We start from the raw sequence: 20,545 nt of genomic DNA on the forward strand, positions 1-20,545 counted from the left end.
ACCAGGATGTAAACTCCACAGAGCCAGGAGGCTAATCTTGTTTCTGCTTAAATCCCCAGGGCCTAGCAGTTCCTGGCACAGGATAGGTACCACCTAATTATTTGTTGAATATATGAAGTTTTGCTAGGAAGGAGAAATATAGGATAATAACCTATACTGACAGAATTTGTAATGTTCCAATTCAATATAACTTAGACACAGCTTTGCTTAATCTCTTCCCTGGCTTAGAGTCTAGTTCAGTATCTTAATGAAACGGTTCCATTTATGGTTGTCAACCTTGTCTCAGCATGACTTTATCTTCCCTGTCTTTTCTACTGGGTTTACCTGCTTCCCAGGTTTAAATCTATATACATACATACATATACATATATGTGTAACATATGTTATTGTTAATATTTATATATGTATATATTATATATGTGTATGTGATGTGTGTGTATATATGTATGTATGTGTGTATATGTATATGTATGTGTATGCATATGTATGCATATATATATATATATATATATATATATATATATATATATATATGGAATGATTTTTTGTGTGTGGCTTTTCGAGGTAGTGTCTCACTGAAGCCCAGGCTGACCTGGAATTCACTATTTAGTCTCAGGCTGGCCTTGAACTCAGTGATTCCCCTATCTCTGCCTCCTAAGTGTTGGGATTAAGGGTGTGTGCCACCATGCCTGGCTTAAAAAATATATACATTTTTTTTTTTATTTTTCAAGGTAGGGTCTCACTCTGGCTCTGGCTGACCTGGAATTCACTATGTAGTCTCAGGGTGGCTTCGAACTCTCGGTGATCCTCCTACCTCTGCCTCCTGAGTGCTGGGATTAAAGGCGAGCGCCACCACTCCCGGCTTAAAAAAATATATTTTATTTCTTTGAAAGAGAGAAAAAGAAAGAGAATGAGAATGGGCATGCCAAGGTCTCTTGCTGTTGCACATGCTGAACTCCAGATGCCTGTGCCATTTTGTGTACCTGGCTTTACATGGCTACTGAGGAATTGAACTGGGCCAACATGCTTTGTGAGCAAGTGCCTTAACTACTGAGTTATCTCCCCAGCACCCTTTCTAACTTATTTATTTTGGTTTTCGAGTTAGAGTCTCTTTCTATCCCAGGCTGACCTGGAGTTCACTATGCAGTCTCAGGCTGGCCTAGAACTCATAACAATCTTTTTTCCTCAGCCAACCAAGTGCTGGGATTAAAGGTTTGTGCCACCAAGCCTGTCAGAGAGAAACAATGGGTGCACTAGGGCCTCTGGCTACTGAAATGAATTCCAGAAGTATGCCAAGCTTTTGTTTGTTTTTTAAGGTAGGGATTCACTTTAGCCCAGGCTGACCTGGAATTTACTATGTAATAGGGCTGGTCTTGAACTCACAGCGATCCTCTTACCTCTGCCTCCCAAGTGCTGGGATTAAAGGCGTGTACCAACATGCCTGGCTGAGCCCTAGGCTTTTGTTTTTAATTTTTGTTTTTTGAGGTAGGGTCTCACTCTGGCCCAGGCTGACCTGGAATTAACTATGCAGTCTCAGAGTGGCCTAGAGCTCACTGGAATCCTCCTACCTCTGCCTCCCAAGTGCTGGGATTAAAGGCATGCGCCACTACACCTGTTTTGTTTTTTTTTTTAACACTTTTTTTTCTAATATTTTAATTTATTTGATAGAGAGAGAGAGGGAGAGAATGGATGCGCCAGGGCTTCTCACCACTGCAAATGGACTCCAGATGCATGTGCTACCTGTGTAGCTGGCTTACGTGGTTCCTAAGGAATCAATCCTGGGTTCTTCGGCTTTGCAGGTGAGTGTCTTAACTGCTAAGCCATCTCTCAGGGCCCAGCCCTAGCTATTTATTTATTTGAGAGAGAGAAAGAGTAGATAGAGAAAGATTGAGCATGCAGGGCCTTGAGCCAGTGCAAACGCCAGATGCATGTGCCACCTTGTTGGCTTATGTAGGTCCTGGGGAATTGAACCTAGGTTCTTTGGCTTTGCAGGCAAGCGCCTTAACCACTAAGCCATCTCTCCAGCCCAAGCTCTAGCTTTTTAAAAATTTATTTGAAAGCACAGAGAAAGAGAGAGAGAGAGAGAGAGAGAGAGAGAGAGAGAGAGAGAGAATGGGCATGACAGGGACTCTAGCAACTGCAAACAAACTCCAAATGCATCCTACATTTTGTGCATCTGGCTTTACATGGGTACTGGGGAATCAAACTTGAGTTTTTAGGTTTTGCAGGCAAACACCTTAACTGCTGAGCCATTTCTCCAGCCCTACTTCTAGGTTTTTCTTTCTTTCTTTCTTTTTTTTTTTTTTTTTTTTTGGTTTTTTGAGGTAAGGTCTCACCCTAGCTCAGGCTGACCTGGATTTCACTATTTAGTCTCTGGGTGACCTCGAATTCATGATGATCCTCCTACCTCTGCCTCCCGAGTGCTGGGATTAAAGGCGTGCACCACCATGCCTGGCTCTAGCTTTTTTTAAACTCTAGATGAACTTGGTTTTCTAGGTTGTGATAGTTTTTTCTTTATATCTTGGGGATTGAATTTAGGACCTTGCACAAGCTGGGCAAGTGCTTTACCACTGAGCTATGCCCACAGTCCCAGTTCTTACAGGGTTATTCTGCTTTTGCCCTTTGACCCACTTTCCACCCTCCACCCTGCTGTTGGTGTCCAACGGCTGACCTTCGCAAACAGTTCATCTGGGCTTATTTGCCCTTAGGTATTTTGTTGGGTTCAACCAGTGGGAGATACTATAGAGAACTGAGAGAGAAAGAAAGGGAAGCAAGACAGTGTGCCTATAAGTTCCTGTTGGCCCTCCCTCTTAAGAGTTACAGGAGCACTGGTAAACTGTGCCATCTTTTTGGCCCTTAGGCTTCATAAGCATTTATAGGCTTTTTAAGGAAAATGTCTTCCAAGCCGAAGCTAGACCCAAGGGTGCTTCATGAGTCCCTGTCTCTTTCCCTATCTTTGTACATTGTTTCTCTTCAGTTACAAATTTTAAGAGTTCCATCTGTTTCTTGTTGTTTTTTGGCTAAAAAAGCAGAAAAGATGCACAATTGTATCTTTTAAGAGAACAATGAATCACAGGATTCTTCCTTTAAAGTAGTTCTTGGTACAGGCTAGCAAATTGTATCTTTAAATATGTAATCAAATGTTTCTAATTTACCAACCCTGTTTATACACTTAACCTTACACAATGCTGCACACCATCAGCACCCCCCCCCCTTTTCTTTGTTTTGTTTTTTCAAGGTAGGGTCTTGCTCTAGCCCAGGCTGACTTGGAATTCACTGTGTATTCCTCAAGCTCAAAGTGATCCTCCTGCCTCTGCCTCCTAAGTGCTGAGATTAAAGACATGTAGTACCAAGCCCAGCAGATTATTTTTACTAATTAATTTGCAAGCAAAGAAAGAGAGAACAGGTGTACCAGGACTTCTACCAATGCAAACTCCAGATGCATGCGCCACTTTGTGCATATGTCTTTATTTGGGTAGAGGGGAATCAAACTAGGGTCATTAGGCTTGGCAGGCAAGCAACTTAACCACTGAACCATTTTTCCAACCTTTCCAGTTGCTTTTTAAAAGGATTATGCTAATTTACATGGTCACAGCTTTCTCTGAATATACATTTCATCATCTCACTAGCATTGGAAAGTGCATATATACTATATATTTTTTTCTTTTTCTGTTTTCTTGGGGGGGGGTGGTAGGGTCTCACTCTAGCCTATGCTGACGAGGAACTCATTGTGTAGTCTCACGCTGGCCTTGAACTCATGGAGATCCTACCTTTGCCTCCTGAGTGCTGGGATTAAAGGCATGTACCACCGTGCTCACCTTTTGTCTGGTGGTATGTATTCACTGCACTTAAATTTTATTTATTTATCTTTGTTTTTTTTTTTTTTTTTTTTCAAGGTAGTGTCTCACTCTAGTCCAGGCTGACCTGGAATTCACTATGTAGTTTCAGGGTGGCCTCGAACTCATGGTGATCCTCCTAACTCTGCCTCCCCAGTATTTGAATTAAAGGTGTGTGCCACCATGGTCGGCTGTTTTTAATATTTTATATTTAATTGAGAGAGAGAGAGAGAGAACACGTGTGTGTGTGAGCAAGTGAGTGAGCACACACTCCAGGGCCTCCAGCCCCTGCAAACAAACTCCAGATGCATGTGCCACCCTGTTCACTTGGCTTATGTGGGTCCTGGGGAATCAAACCTGGGTCCTTTGGCTTTGGAGGCAAGCAAGCACTTTAACTGCTAAGCCATCTCCCCAGCCCTGTACTTAAAATTTTAAACGACAGTGAACCTACTTGGCCTTTGAGGGTCATCCAGGAAGCTGGTCAATGGAAACATGAATGCCTTCCAAACTCAAAAATTTTATCTTGGGGCTGGTAAGATGGCTTAGTCGTTAAGGCGCTTGCTTGTGAAGCCTAACGACCCAGGTTCAATTCCCCAGTATCCACATAAGGCAGATCACAAGGTGGCACATACGACTGGATTTTTTATGTAGTAGCTGGAGAGCCTGGTGGGCCAATTCTCTCTTGTTTCTCTTTCTCCCTCTCTCAAATAAATAAATATTTTAAAAAACTTACCTTCCATTGTCTTTCTTAGCTTTTGAGATAGTGTCTCTCCATGTCTTGCCCAAGCTCAATTTGAACTTATTGTCTATCCTCTTGTCACAGACTTCAATAGCTGGGATAACACCCATCCACTCGCTACCACACGTGGTAAAAATACATTCATCTTTATGCACTCGTTACATCTTGTAGGACAAGTACCCTTTTCTCTGGCTTCTACTTCCCTGCCTCCCACCCTCTGTTGTGGGATATGTACCCCAGTAATTATTCAAGCTCCTTTTGGCTCCTTTGAATTGTCTCCTTCAAATTGGAAAAAAAAAAAAAACAAAACTAAACAAACCTTTCCTTTACTTCTCCTTGAGCTAGGAGCCTAGTTTTCTCTGCTTCTCCCTGCCAAACTTCTGGAAAGAATCATCCCCCTTAACGGCCTTCATTGCTTCATCACCAATATACTACTCTATCCAAGTCTACAGCTTAGTCAGGGCCTGGCGCATCATAGCAGGCCCGGAGTGAATGTTAGGTTCCAGCTCTTTTGCAAAATGTCACCTCTTTCCCGAGTTTCTGCAGAAAGGACTTTGTCCATGCTTAGCAGTCGATGCCCACCAGCAAGTCATCAGGGCCTGTCTGCCTATGCCCCCATCCCGTCATCCCTTTGCCTTCGTGCCAGGTTCTTGGAAGGTCCTGCCCGTCTGGGCCACTCCTGCCCGCCTCTCCACAGTCCTCGCCCTGCAGTCACAGCTTCCCCGGTCACCCAAGAACCATATCCAGTCTCCCCTGCCGAGGTTCCCCCCCCCCCCCACCGGGTCACCAAGTCCTGCAACCGCCCTCGCCTCTGGTCCCTCGGAATGGCCCGAGGCAATAAATATGTCAGCGTGTCCCGAGCCCCCCGCCCCCGCCCCCAGCCTGTCCTTCTACCCGGTCGTGACCAGACACGTAGGTGGCACCTGAGCGCCAGGTCCACGCCAGCGCTTCCCCCCCCTCCCCGCTTCTTTTCACCGGACAGTCGTGACTAGGCCCCACTCGGCCAGAGGTGAAGAAGGGGAACGCCGTCCCGGCTCCGGAGGCGCCCGTCGTCCACCCGGGGCGGCGGCCGCGGCCGCACGTTTCCCCCGTCCGTCCCCCTAGCGGGCCGCCCGCGTCCAGTCAGGCCCCGGAGGCGCGTCCGCACGAGAGGCCCCGGCCGCGGGGCGAGGCCGCGGGAGGGGACGGGGGCCGCCGCTGGCTCCCGTTCCGGGTGTGTGGCGGGGCCGAGGGAACCGGAGGAGGCCGGCCGGGGCCGGGACAGCGGCCGGGGGTCGGGAAGAGCCCCGTCCGTCCGTCCCCGCCCCGTCCCCGCCCCGCCGTCGCGCTGCCGCTCGGGGCCGCCTCAGGCGGAAGGCGTGGAGGCCGGGTCCGGGCCGGGGCACCCGCCCCCCCCCTCCACCCCGCTTCAGCCGTACCGCCCTGGCCGGTGCCCAGGTCCCGAGTCGCCTTCCGCTCTCGCTTTCTCTCTCCCTCCCTCCCTCGTTCCCTCCCTCCCTCCCCGCCCGCGGCCTCAGCCAGGTCCCGCCGCCAGGCCGCCTCCCGCCCCCGCTCCGCCCCCGGAGCTGCAGCCCCGCCCGCCACCGCCGTCGCCATGTTGTGGCTCCCGCAGCCGGTGCTGGGGACGCGCGCGGCCGAGCCCGGGGCCTGCCGCCGCCGCCGCCGCCGCCGCCGCCGCCAGGTAAAGCGCCCCTTCCTCCTCCTCCTCCTCCTCCTCCTCCTCCTCCTCCCCGCCCCACCACCTCAGCGCCGTCGCCCGGGTAGGGCGAGGCCGCCGCCCCGGCCGCTCCACTTCGGGCGGCGAGCCGAGCGGAGCCGGCACCGGGCCCTGTCCGTGCTCGTCGCGGCCCGGCCCTGGTAGCCCCCGCGGACCCCGAGGCGGCAGCCGCTCCCCTCGCCCGGCCCCCCTCCCCCCGACCGACCGCCGCCTGGCGGGCCCCGGCCACCACCCCGCCCGACCCCACCCCGCCCCCCTCCCCCGGCCCCGGGTCGTTGGCTTCTTCCGCCGCCCGCCCGCCTGCCTGCCTCTCCCGGGAGGTCCGGGCACGCCGCCGCCGCCGCCGCCGCCGCCGTCCTGCGCGCGACCGGGCGGCTGCTTGTGGACGTCCCACCCCCCCCCTCCCCCGGTCCGGGTCGGGATAACGGTGCACTTTACCCGGCTGGGACGTCCTGTCAGCCCGAAGAGCTGGCGCCGTCACGGGACAGACACTTGGAGCGTCCACCCTCCTTGGCGTCCCCTCGGTCTTCCCCTTCCCCTCCGCCCGAGTTCTAAGCCCCGGGGAGGTTTCCCCCCACCCGAAACAGACAGGTCTCCCCGAGGCTCCGGAATAGGGGGCGGGGGTCCCCAGTGAGTGACCAGGCCCGTTGATCGGGATAGAATTGGTCTCTGCAGGGACTTTTCCTGCCAACCTAGGGGGGTGGGGGAGAGGCTTCCGAGTGACCTGGGGGAGGACAGGGTAGCGTTTGCTGGACAGATGGCCTCCTGGCCTTGGATCAGCATTTGTGAGGGGGAGGGGTCCGCATGACCTTAGGTATGCTTGCGTATGACAACTGCAGGATTATTGGAGCCGATCAGGGATTTTTTTTTTTAAACTGTTTTTATTGAGTAGGCCAGAGGTGGCATTACAAGTCCTGGATCGAAATATAAACGCACAGGCCCACCCAGGTTTCATGTTTGACATCCAGGACTAGCTGAGATAGGACTGTCTATAGGAGAGTGGGACTTGGGCGTTAAAAGGGTGATTTGGTCTAGGGGCTTGCCCACTTGCCGCCTGCCCTGTGTTCACATAGGGGACTGTTGGGTATACAGTGTGTGTCCGCACAGGATGTGGACAGATAGGTGCTTGGCCTGGGGTACTCAGTGGGATTTCAGGGATTTGTTTTCTAAACTGACAGGTATATCAGAGAGTAAAAGAGATGGGGGGAGGGGTGCTGGTGTTAGCGCTCCTCTTTTGACCATTTTCCACTATTTCTATTGGTTGTGGCTTTGGTTCATTTAGTAAGTTCCTGCTGCCCTCCATCTCACCAGACTGGCCACCAAAACTGTGGGCTTGAAGGACCTTTACTGCCTCAGCTGCCCTAGTTGTTGGGACATCAGCAAGGGCCAATTGTCCACTGTAATTTTTTTTTTTTTTTTGACTATTTACTATGTGTGATTGAGCTGAGTTTTCAGGATATGGTGGCAAACCAGGAAAGTACTACGGTTTTCATTTTGGAGTACTTAGCTTTGTGGCAAAGTCTAGTAATAAAGAAAATTCATCCAACAACAAATATTTGTGAACAAATAAGTGCCAGACATTGCTTTAAATACAGTGAATAAAACAATAAAAAAAAACAACTGCCTTTGTGGAGTTTTCATTCTAGTGCCAGGGAAGATAAAGTTTATATAGTATGTGCTGTAGTGTGTCACAAAACATTAAGGCTGTGGGGACAAAACAAAGCAGGGAAAAAGAAACTGAGGTGTTAGGGGTGGGCGTCTTTTTGTTGTTTGGGTTTTTTTTTTTTGAGGGGGGTATTCTTTGTATATATAGTCTTGCTGTGCCCAGGCTGGCCTCCTTTTTATAGATCCTTCCTGCCTCAGCCTTCTGAATACCAGGAGCATGGGGTGCCACCACCCCTGATCAGTGGGTGTTGGATTGAATTAGAGTAGCCCAGTAGGGGACCCCTAAGAAGGTGTCTTTAGTTTTTAGGCTTGTTTGTTTTTGCAGTGCAGGAATTGACCCAGGGTCTCACACGTGCTAGGCACTGGCAGTGCTGTGGAGGCCCAGCCCCGAGGTGTCTTTGGAATAAACTTTGAAGGAAGTAACAAACCAATAATTTCAAACTGCAGTGAGTATAAGGTGAAGAGTAGGGACTTGGTTTGAGTTGGAGCCTGAGGGAAAGCTTCCCGTTCAGGTCACGACCCAAAGGTTTAAGAGTTAACCAAGTGTGGAACAGCACTGAGCTTGGCAAGGTGGAGGAAGTGAAAGAGGCCCTTGGGGTTGGAGGAAGAAAGGGAGAGGGGTGAGGGGAGATAAAAAGTCTGTGGAGAGATGGGCCAGGTTAGATCACCCAGGCCTGGAGGATGTGTGTGTATGTATGTGTGTGTGTTGGGGGGGGGGATTGCTTTTCCACTTCAGTTTGGATTGTGTCTCCAAGGTAATTAGAAATATTTACATTTAAAAAAGGTCTCTGGCTCCCATGGGGGAATGTACTTAGAGATAAGGGGTAAGGTCTAGGTTTCTGTGCTGAGTAGCCTAACTCCCTGATATATTTAAAAAAGAGTCAGGGATATCTTTCCTCTGTGAGTGCTTTACCCAGCTCTTAGGGAAGGGGAAATGCCTCTTAGATGGTAGAATTGATGTGATTTTTTTGTTTATTTATTTATTTGAGAGCGACAGAGAGAGAAAGAGGCAGAGAGATAGAGATAGAGAGATAGAATGGGCACACCAGGGCCTCCAACCACTGCAAATGAACTCCAGATGCATGTGCCACTTTGTGCATCTGGCTTACATGGGTCCTGGGGAATCCAGCCTCGAACCGGGGTCCTCAGGCTTCACAGGCAAGCGCTTAATCACTAAGCCATCTCTCCAGCCCTTTTTTTTGTTTGTTTGTTTGTTTTGAGGTAGGGTCTTGCTCTAGCCCAGGCTGACCTGGAATTCACTCTGTAGTCTCAGGGTGGCTTCAAACGCATGGCGACCCTCCTACCTTAGGCTTCCAGTGCTGGAATGAATAATTTTTGTATATATTATATTTAATAATCCTCTGTACACCCTGGAGAAACAAGGTTGTCATACCCATTTTACAAGGAAACTAATGCACAGTAGATAGGTGATTTATCCAAGGTCACATTTGTAACGTAGTATGAATTCAAACCCAGGTCGGCTTGATTCCAGGGCTTTGGAGTTTACATTTTTCTTCTGCGACTTACTAACCTTAAGACCTTGAAGTGTTTAACCTCTGTTATGCCTCAGTTTCCTTATGTTCAATGCAAAGTACCTACTTTATAAGGTTGTGCCAATCAAATTAAGCCATGTAAACAGCTTAGCGCTTAGTTCAAATATTAGTTGCCTCAATTAAAATTCTAAAATATCCAGTTATATTGTGATTGTTTTGTATGAAATTAATTCAGTTTTGAATTTTGTGTAACTAGTTCTTTCTCCTTCCCTTTTTCTCTTAATAATGTAATGCCAAGTTCCATGTGATCAATCATTTAATATTGGTATCTCATTTCCTGCTTTGATACTAGGCTAGAACTTGCAGATACAAAATGAGAACCCTTAGATACCATCTCCTCTGGTATCTAGGAGAAGTCATATATTTTAAAGACTGAGCTATAATCTGTACTTAAATTCTATCTCTCTCTCTCTCTCTCTCTCTCTCTCTCTCTCTCTCTCTTTTTGAGGTAGAGTCTTGCTGTAGTGCAGGCTGACCTGGAATCCACTATGTAGTCTCAGGGTGGCCTCGATCTCACGGGGATCCTCCTACCTCTGCCTCCCGAGAGCTGGGATTAAAGACGTGCCACTACACCTGGCTAAATTCTCTTATATTGTAGCGGGTAAAGAACTGTAGGAAGCAGGTTGTAGGGACACAGGTATGTAATCCCAGCACTTGGGAAGTGGAGTCAAGAGGATCAGCTACAAAGGGAGTTTGAGGTCATCCCGGGCTACATGAGATGCTGTCTCAGAATCATCAAAAGGGCTGGGGAGATGGCTTAGTGGTTAAGGTGCTTGCCTGTGAAACCCAAGGCGGCTTGTTCCTATCTCCAGGTCCCACAGATAGCCCGATGCACAGTGAGGCGAGCATGCAGTGTGGCCCATGGGCACAAGGGGGCGCACACATGTGGAATTCATTCACAGCAGCTAAAAGGCCTGGCATGCCCATTCTCTCTCTCTTTGTGTCTCTCAAAAATAAAAAATAAAACAACAACAACAACAACAAAACAAACAAACAATATGTTGGCAGCACAGTAACAATGCCTGGGTAAGTTGGGAAGGCTTCAGGAAGGCGGTGACTTTTGAACTGGGCTTCGAAGGAAGAATGGAGTTTTGCAGGCAAGATTCAGTAAAGGACATTCTAGATAGAGAGTTCTGAATGAAAAAGCATGGAGCTGTGGAAAGACATGAGTGTTTAAAGATGAGGCTGGAAGGCAGAGTTAGGGCCACAAAAGACAGGTCAAGGAATTTGAATTTTATTCTGTAAATACAATACCAGAGAGTATTCAATACAGAAAGTTCATTTCATGATGGGCGTGGCAGCTGGGGAGCCTTGATACCATTATCACTGGAGAGCTGCTTTGTTTCTGTGGGCTCATTGGGCTTTGTGATCTGGGTCTTAGCTTTGTAGCTTAGAAATTGGGTTTTGTAGGATTTTCAGGTGATTGCATCTAGGCAGACTGACTCACTAAGCAAACTTGAAAGAGGTGATTGAGTAAACTTAGAATGCTAACTGACCATGGGAGATGAAACTGTAGAAGGACAGATGCTTCTGTCCTTTGGCCATTGTCTCCCCCTCCCTACCCTCTCTTGGCCAGGCCTGGGACAGCTAACAAACTCTTTTCTCAATTCCTGTTTGTCTTTCTCAGGCCCCATGAACCTTTTTCTTTCTTCTTCACTATTTAATGTAATCAATAATTATTACTAATCGGTGAAATGAATGATTCTGAATTGTTTGGGTGGAATCCTGTGATTGTGAAACTTAAGAGGAAGAATAACTTGAAAAAAAATACCAGGAGAAGTTTCCTATAACTGTGTCAGTGGAGGAGGTATGCAGATTCGGAGTGGCCAAGTAGTGGTGTGGGCAGATGTATTGGGTTGTTCTGGGAGCTGTGGCTTATGAATGTTTGCAACTAGTAGGGAGCTTTTGCTTGCACTTGAAGAGAGGTTTGTTTAGAGTCTTCAATTCCCTACACATGGAAGACAGAAGATAAAGTAATAATTTGTGTCTTCAACTGAGCCTTTTCATGGGTGACTGGAATCTCCTTGAAGTTTGAACTTCTTTTTACAATTCTTTCTGTTTCTGTAATACTGGGAAGAATGATAAATGCTTGAGGGTTCAGAATCTTTATTTTTCGTAAGTGAAAAACAAATCCAAATAGACTAACCCAGATTGTTTGTTCATTTTGGTTTTGGTTTTTCAAGGTAGGGTCTCACTGTAGTCTAGGCTTACCTAGAACTCATTACATAGTCTCTCAGGCTGGTCTCAACTCACAGTGATTCTCCAACTTCTGCCTCCTGAGTGCTGGGATTAAAGGTGTGTGCCACCATGCCTGGCCTAACCCAGAATATGTATTTTTCTTTTAAAACTAAGAAATTATATAAGAAGTACATATTCATGTGAAAAAATTAAGAAATACAGACAAAATGAAATAAAACTTGCTGATAAATCCTATATGTAGAGTACTGCTAACAGTTTACTCTTTGTTTTTTGAATTTTTTGAAAAAAGGTCTCGTGTAGCCCAATCTATCATGAACCTTGCTATATAGCTGGACTTCACTTCTTTTTTTTTTAATTTTTTTTTTTATTCATTTATTTGAGAGCGACAGACACAGAGAGAAAGACAGATAGAGGGAGAGAGAGAATGGGCATGCCAGGGCTTCCAGCCTCTGCAAACGAACTCCAGACGCGTGCGCCCCCTTGTGCATCTGGCTAACGTGGGACCTGGGGAACCGAGCCTCGAACCGGGGTCCTTAGGCTTCATAGGCAAGCGCTTAACCGCTAAGCCATCTCTCCAGCCCTGGACTTCACTTCTTAATATTATTTATTTATTTACTTGCAAGCAGAAGGAAAGAGGTGTGTGTGTATGGGTGTGCCAGGGTCTCTTGCCACTGCAAATGAACTCCAGATGCATGTGCCACTGTTGTGCATCTAGCTTTACATGGGTACTGGGGAACTGAACCTGGGCTGGTAGGCTTTGCACAAGCAAGCACTTTTTACCACTCCCTAGCCCTGGACTTCTTGATCTTCCCAAATGTTGAAGTGTTGGAATTACAGGAATGTTCCAGCTTAATTTTTGTTGTTTGTTTTTGAAGTAGGATCTCACTCTATCCCAGGCTGACCAGGAATTCACTATATATTCTCAGGGTGGCCTTGAACTCTTGGCGATTTTCCTACCTCTGCCTCCTGAGTGCTGGGACTAAAGGCATGTGCCAGACACCCGGCTTCCAATTAATATTTTGTTACTTTATTTTTTATTTATTTGAGAGAGAGAGAAAGAGGCAGATATAGACAAAGAATGGGTGCATCAGAGCCTCTAGCCACTGCAAATGAACTCCAGATGCATGGGTTACCTTGTGCATCTGGCTTTATGTGGGTACTGGGGAATCAAACCTGGGTCCTTAGGCTTCACAGGCAAGTACCTTAACCACTAAGACATCTCTCCAGCCCTTGATACTTAAAAAAAAATGTTTATTTATTTGCAGAGGTAGAAAGGAGACAGAGGATGGGCATGCCAGGGCTTCCAGCCACTGCCAAACTCCAGATGTGCTTTATGTGGCTACTGGGGAAGTGAACCCTGGTTGTTAGGCTTTGCAGGCAAGCACCTTAATCTCTGAGCCATCTCTGCAGCCCTTGATACTATTTATAAGCAGAGAGAGAAACAGAGAAAGAGAGAGAATGGGCGCATCAAGGTCTGTAGCCACTGCAACTGAGCTCCAGTTGCATGCACCCCTTTCTTTTTTTTTTTTTTTTTTGGTTTTTCAAGGTAGGGTCTCACTCTGGTCCAGGCTGACCTGGAATTAACTCTGTCATCTCAGGGTGGCCTTGAACTCATGGCGATCCTCCTGCCTCTGCCTCCCGAGTGCTGAGATTACAGGCGTGCGCCACCACACCCGGCTGCATGCGCCCCTTTCATGCATTTGACTTTACATGGGTACTGGGGAATCAAGCTTGGGTTGTTAGTTTTTGCAGGCAAGTGCCTTAACTACTGAGCCATCTCTCCAGCCTGATACTTTTTTTTTTTAATTAATTAATTTACTTATTTGAGAGAAAGAGTCAGAGAGAGAGAGAGAGAGAGAGAGAGAGAGAGAGAGGAGAGAGAGGGGAGAGAAAGAGCATGCCAGCGCATCCAGCCACTCTAAATATATGTCCCACCTTGTGCATCTGGCTTTACATGGCTATGGGGGGATCAGACCTGGGTCCTTTGGCTTTTCAGTGTTAACCAGTAAGCCATATCTCCAGTCCTCCATCCTGTATTTTTTGTTTGTTTCTCGAGGTAGGGTCTCAATATAGCCCAGGGTGGCCTCGAACTTATGGCGACCCTCCTACCTCAGCATCCTTAATTTTTTTTTTTTTAACTTATTTGAGAGCGACAGACAGAGAGAAGGAGGCAGATAGAGAGAATGGGCACGCCAGGGTCTCCAGCCACTGCAAACCGAACTCCAGACATGTGCGCCCCCTGTGCATCTGGCTAATGTGGGACCTGGAGAATTGAGCCTCGAATCAGGGTTCTAGGCTTCATAGGCAAGCGCTTAACCACTAAGCTATCTTTCTAGCCCCTTATTTTTTTTTTTAAATATTTTACTTATGTATTTATTTGAGAGAGAGAAAGAGGCAGAGAGAGAGAGAGAGTGAGTCACAGAGACAGAATGGGAGAGAATGGGCATGCCAGGGCCTCTAGCCACCTCAAATTTCAGACGCATACGCTACCTTATGCATCTGGCTTGGAGCTTCCCCTTGAAGCCTGTAAGCCAAAATAAACCTCTTTTTCCCAAAGCTTCTCTTGGTTGGGGGATTTCTACCAGCATTGCGAACCTGACTGCAACGCATGGGTACAGCAATTCTCCTACCTTGGCCTCCCAAATGCTGGTATTAAAGGCTTGTGCCACCATGCTCAGCTAACTTTTTTTCCTTTTCTTACAAAAATAGGACCATCCAAGATAGTAGAGTATTCTAAAAGTTGGTGTCCATGAGATAGAGCAATTGCATGTACCCAGAACTTGTATGTGTTTCCTCTGTGGGCATCTAGTCTAATAATGCTTGTCCTTCACTTTGCTCTAGGAGTGTAGAATAATGAGTTATTTATTCATTTGAGAGAGAGAGAGGCAGAAAGAGAAGGAGGAGAAGGAGAGAGAGAGAGAGAGAGAGAGAGAGAGAGAGAGAGAGAGAGAGAAAGAGAGAAAGAATGGCTATACTAGGACTTCTAGCCATTGCAAATGAACTCCAGACACATGCACCACTGTGTACATCTGGCTTAGGTGGGTACTGGGGAATCAAACTGAATCCTTAGGCTTTGCAGGCAAGTGTCTTAACCACTAAACCATCTCTCCAGCAACCCCCACCCCGGTTTTTTTTTTTTTTTTTTTTGAGGTAGGGTCTTGCTCTATTTCAGGCTGGTCTGAAATTTACTATGTAGTCTCAAGGCAATTTGAACTCAAGGCGATCCTCCTACCACTGCCTCTGGAGTGCTGGGCTTAAAGGGATGCACCACCACGCCTAGCTTGAATTTTTTTTCCCCCCAGAGTAGGTTCTCATTCTAGCCCAGGCTGACCTGGAACTCACTTTGTAGTCCCAGGCTGATCTCCAACTGACAGTGATTCTCCTACCTCTGCCCCCCAAGTACTGGAATTAAAGAAAGGCATGTGTCACCACACTTTGCTTTGGATAATGAATTTTTTTTTTCAGCCAAATTTACTTTTAATTGGCAGTAGGAAGGTACATATTGAAATGACATATCTGATCCAGTATATGCTTCTAAGGAAAATTAGTGAACATCATTCAAGTTTGGTATTACCAATAAACAATTGGACTGTCCTCTGCTCATTAAGTCTGTTATTATTTCCATTTCAGATTCTGAAGATGTTGTCTCAACAGATGATGGTTGCTCTCTTGTTCTCCTTAACATACTTCAGGAGACAGACAGGATGTGATGTCTGTGACTGTGACTGATTACAGAAAGCCTGCCATAGGTTGAGCGAGGAGGAGTATGTGTGCTTCTGGCCAGGAGCACATTGATTCCTGGCCTTGTGTCAGTATGTGTATGGGGCAGGGTGTCACTGACTTGAACATATCTGGTTTTGAGAGCTCTAGAATTAACTGAAACTTTTAAATAGTCCAGAGTAAAAATAAGGAACTTCCATGAGGGATTAGAGTTGCAGCACCAAGTAAGGGTAAACAAAGTGCTTGCCTTGCAAGCATGGTTACCTGAGTTCAGTCTCCACTACCCATGTAAAGAAGCCGGGCATGGTGGTGCTTGCTTGTAATACCTACCCTGGGGAGCAAGAGACAAAGAAGATTCCTGGGACTGTCTGGCCGGCCAGCTAGCCTCATTGGTGTGCTCCAGGCCCATGAGTGAACCTGTCTCAAAAAAAGAGCAGCAGGGGGATAGATAGCATTTCTGACCTCCACACGTTTGCATGCACACATACACACATGCACACTTGGGTGCATGTATATCACACACACATGTATGCATATATAAAAGAATCATCCACAAAAATAAATCCACAGGGGGAAAAAAGCGATAAATCTACAGGTTCATTCAGAGGATGCAAGAGGTTCACTTAGGTCTAACTCAGAATAAACATGCTTGTACTCTGGAGGACAAAGTACTGTGAGATCTCTACCTCTGGGGGGAGTTTGTGTGGTGTCTTTATTCTTTATAACTTCTTTCTATCACTTGAATTAATTAATTTATTAAATTGTTTCTTTGGGTAGGGTCCCACTTACTCTAGCCTTGGAACTCACTCTGTATCACCAGGTTGGCCTCTCATTTACAGCAGTCTTCCTACTCAGCCTCCCCAATGCTGGGATTGAAGGTGTGTACCACCACAGCTGACTCACTGGAATTTTTATTTTTTTAAATTAATCACTTAAATTAATTTTCAAATATTTAATTTAAATTAATTGAAATATTTAATTATTTTTTTTTTCTTGGGTTTTTGAGGTAGGGTTTCACTTCAGCCCAGGCTGACCTGGAATTTATTATGTAGTCTCAGGGTGACTTCAAACCCACGGCGATCCTCCTATCTCTGCTTCCTGAATGCTGTTATTAAAGGTGTGCACCACTACACCTGGCCCCTCAATGAATCTTTAAAAATATTTTTATTTATTATTGGTTTGCAAGCAGAGAGAGATACAGGCAGGCAGATAGACAGACAGAAAGACACACACACACACACACACACACATACACACAATGGGAATGCCAGGGCCTCTTTCTACTAAATGAACTCCAGATGTGTGCACCAGTTTGTGCATCTGTCTTTATGTGGGTACTGGGGAATCAAACTCAGGCCAGCAGGCTTTGCAAACCAAGTGCCTTTAACCACTGAGCTATATGTGCAGCCCCTATCACTTGGGTTTTATAAAGGCTTTTATGTATCTCATCTTTACAAAAATAACCAAATACCCAGTAGTTGATTTTGGAGACAAATACTGAAGACCTTAAAGCAAAAAATCAAACTGCCTACAAACTGTGTCTCTATACAACTGGTAAAATGTTGCAGTTGGCTACACCTCTGAGGGAAGATGCTTTTATTAGATATGTATTCTTGGTGGCAGCCCTGTCAGGTTCATTAGGCTAGCACCTCTGACTGGGATAGTTCTTGAATCTAGAGAGCTAAGGAAGCATAGTGTGATGAGTAGGATGTGACTTGTATGATTCTCTCCCCCCAACCCCACCAAGGTAGAGTCTCACTCTAGCCCATGTTGATCTGGAACTCACTCTGTAGTTCCAGGCAGGCCTCAAACTCACAGATCCTCCTACCTCTGCCTCCTGAGTGCTGGAATTAAAGGTGTGCCTGTGTGTATGTCTCCCCCCTACCTCCCCCGGGTGTGTGTGTGGGCTCGGGATTGAGTCGAGGGCCTTGTACTGATTTACATACCCACCAACATTTTTATTTATCAATTTATTAGAGAGAGAGAGAGAGAGAGAGACAGAATATGAGAATGGGCACACCAAAACCTCCTACCTCTGCAAATGAACTTGACAAAGAAGCACTTTGGGTATCTGAGCATTGGGGAAATGAACCCATTCATCAGGCTTTGTCTAAACTGTTTCTCCAGCCCATATTTACTTATTTATTTGTTTATTTTTGAGACATGGTTTCTAGCCCAGGTTGGCCTAAAACTTGCTTTGACTTTGAACTTTTCATCCTCTTGCCTTCACCTCCCTGTGCTGGGGTTATAATCATGTATTTTCACATCAGGCTTTAAAATTTTTTATTTGCTTATTTGAGAGGGGGTAGAGGGAGGAGGAAGGAGGAAAAAGGATGGGTGCACCAGAGCCTCCAGCTACTGCAAAGAACTCCAGACGCATGTGCCACTTCGTGCATCTGGCTTTACGTGGGGAATTAAACCTGGGTTGTTGCGCTTTGCAGGAAAACGCCTTAACTGTTGAGTCATCTCTCCAGCCCCACATTAGGCTTTTCCTTTCCTTTTTCTTTCTTTCTTTTGGTATGCACATGTGTAATAGGCAGATGTGTATATGATTGAGGGCAGAAGAGAACAGTCTTCTCCATTATTTCCTTGAGATGGTGTCTCTCACTGAATTTGGAGCTGCCATCAGACTAGCTGACCAGTGAACCCCAGTGACTCCTGTCTGCTCACCATAGGTCTAGTGTTACAGGTGTATGTGGCCACATCCAGCTTTTTACCTGAGTGCTGGGGATAGAATTTAGGCTTTCTCAGACCCTCATGCTTGTATAGCAAGTTCTCTTATCCACTGAGCCATCTTCCCAGCTAGCCAGTTCTCTCTCTCCCTCTCTCCTATTGTCTCCCTCTCTTTTCTTTCTTTCTTTCTTTTTTTTTTTTTTTCAAGGTAGGGTCTCACTCTAGCCCAGACTGACCTGGAATTTACTGTGTAATCTTAGGGTGGCCTCGAGCTCACGGTGATTCTCCTGCCTCTGCCTCCTGAGTGCTGAGATTAAAGGCATGCACCACCATGCCCGACCCTCCCTGTCCTTTCTTCTCTCTCTTCTCCCCTTTTCCCCTTCCTCCCTCCCTTCTTTCCTTCCTTCCCCCCTCTCTTTCTCTCTATGTTTTTTCTTTCATAAGGTTTTGCTATGTAGCATAGGCTACCTTCAAACTCATGGTCCTCCTGCCTTGGCCTCCTAAGTTTCAGGGTCACAGGCTAGTTTAGAACTGGCAGCACCTCCCCCCCAACGCTGCCTCCCCTGGGCTGGGATTACAGGTGTATACTATCTCTAAGTTTCTGATGTGGCCAGGGACCCTCTCCTGTGGACCCACTTAATTCATTCTACTACATATCCCTATGGAAGATAACAGAGATCTTACTATTATAACTTGGAGACCAAGAGGCTTAAAGTACGGGTAAAGCATGTGTAAGCCCCATGCATTCCTGGGAGTTCCCCACTTAGCAGGAACAATTCCTTCCTCCTTCTAGTCTTTGCATGTAAGAACATTGTATCCATACTGCCCAAGTCAGGTAGGCTGTGGCTTCACTTATATTCCCAGTTTGCTGCAGTTTACAACACTCACCTTTCTACTAAATCAGTTTCCTAGTCAAATGTGTTCCTTGAGAAAGCCAAAGGACAGAAACCATAGCAAGGAATTTTGAAGGTACGTGTCCACTGTAACCACAACCCGTATCTGGACTATCTGAGGGTTGAAAACACAGCTGAGGCTGAGTTTTGGCTTTCAGAGGAGAAGGAAGTGCATGGGTGTGCACTAAGCAGCTGTTCAGGTTTTTATGGGCTTGAAAGGACTGCTTTCTGTCTTGGCTTTGTTTGACAGACCTCTAGCCCTGAATTGCACAAAATGAGGTTGTAAAATGACTTCACTGATTAAAAAAAAACAAAAAAACTTCAGGCCCTTAAAGATATCTAGATGTATGATCAATATTACTGTTTTATTTCTTCCATTATATCCTTTCTTTCATTCTTTCAAATTTATTTTAGAGAGAGACAGTGACAGCTTGGGCATGGCAGGGTCTCTTGCTGCTGCAAATGAACTCTAGGTGTATGTGCCACTTTGTGCATCTGGCTTTATGTGGGTACTGGGAAATTGAACCTGGGCTGACAGTCTTTGAAAGCAGGCTTTTTAAGCTGCTGAGCCATCTTTCCAGCCTTCTTTCTTTTAATTGACAACTTCCATAACTGTAGACAATAACCCATGGTAATATCCTCCCTCCCCCCACTTTCCCCTTTGGAATTCCATTCTCCATCATATCCCCTTCCCCTGTCAATCAGTCTCTCTTTTATTTTGATGTCATGATCTTTTCCTCCTTGTAGGTAGTGCCAGGCACTGCAAGGTCATGGATATCCAGGCCATTTTGTGTCTGGAGGAGCACGTTGTAAGGAGTCCTACCCTTCCTTTGGCTCTTGCATTCTTTCTACCACCTCTTCTACAATAGACCCTGAGCCTTGGAGGGTGTGATAGAGATGTTTCAGTGCTGAGCACTCCCCTGTCACTTCTTTTCAGCACTATGTTGCCTTTTGGGTCATCCCAGTGGTCACTGCCATCTGAAGAGAGAAGCTTCTCTAACCAAAAGTGAGAGTAGCATTAATATTTGGGTATGAACATTAAGAGAAGTACTTACTGAACGTGCTCAACCACGTTTATTGCTGCTCAATTTATAATAGCTAGGAAATGGAACCAGCCTAAATGTCCCTCAACTGATGAGTGGATAATGAAGATGTGGCACATTTATGCAATGGAGTTCTACTCAGTGGTAAAGAAAAATGAAGTTATGAAATTTGCAGAAAAATGGACGGACCTGGAAAGGATTATACTAAGTGAGGTAACCCAGGCTCAGAAAGCCAAGCGCAACATGTTCTCTCTCATGTGTGGATCCTAGCTACAGGTGACTGGGCTTCTGTGTGAGAATGAAAATACTTAGTAGCAGAAGCCAGTAAGTTAAAAAGGAGACATAAAGGGAAGAGAAAGGAAGGGAGGAGGGTACTTAATAGGTTGATATTGTATATATGTAAGTACAATGATTGTGACAGGGAGGTAATATGATGGAGAATGGAATTTCAAAGGAGAAAATGGGGGGGGAATTAACATGGGATTTTTTTTATAATCATGGAAACTG

At 46.3% G+C, this 20,545-nt stretch overlaps 1 protein-coding gene across 1 annotated transcript in view; it reads left to right on the forward strand.

Moving 5' to 3' along the window:
- The first annotated feature begins 6,217 nt into the window (after window positions 1–6,217).
- Window positions 6,218–20,545, forward strand: part of Znf592 (zinc finger protein 592) — a 67,516-nt gene continuing 53,188 nt past the window's right edge. The window contains exon 1 of the mRNA XM_045145010.1: window positions 6,218–6,256. The gene's annotated coding sequence lies outside the window, so the exon portion shown is untranslated. The remainder of the gene's footprint in view (window positions 6,257–20,545) is intronic.

This window comes from Jaculus jaculus, chromosome 3 (assembly GCF_020740685.1).
Source record: "Jaculus jaculus isolate mJacJac1 chromosome 3, mJacJac1.mat.Y.cur, whole genome shotgun sequence".
In the NCBI taxonomy this organism is placed as follows: Eukaryota; Metazoa; Chordata; class Mammalia; order Rodentia; family Dipodidae; genus Jaculus; species Jaculus jaculus.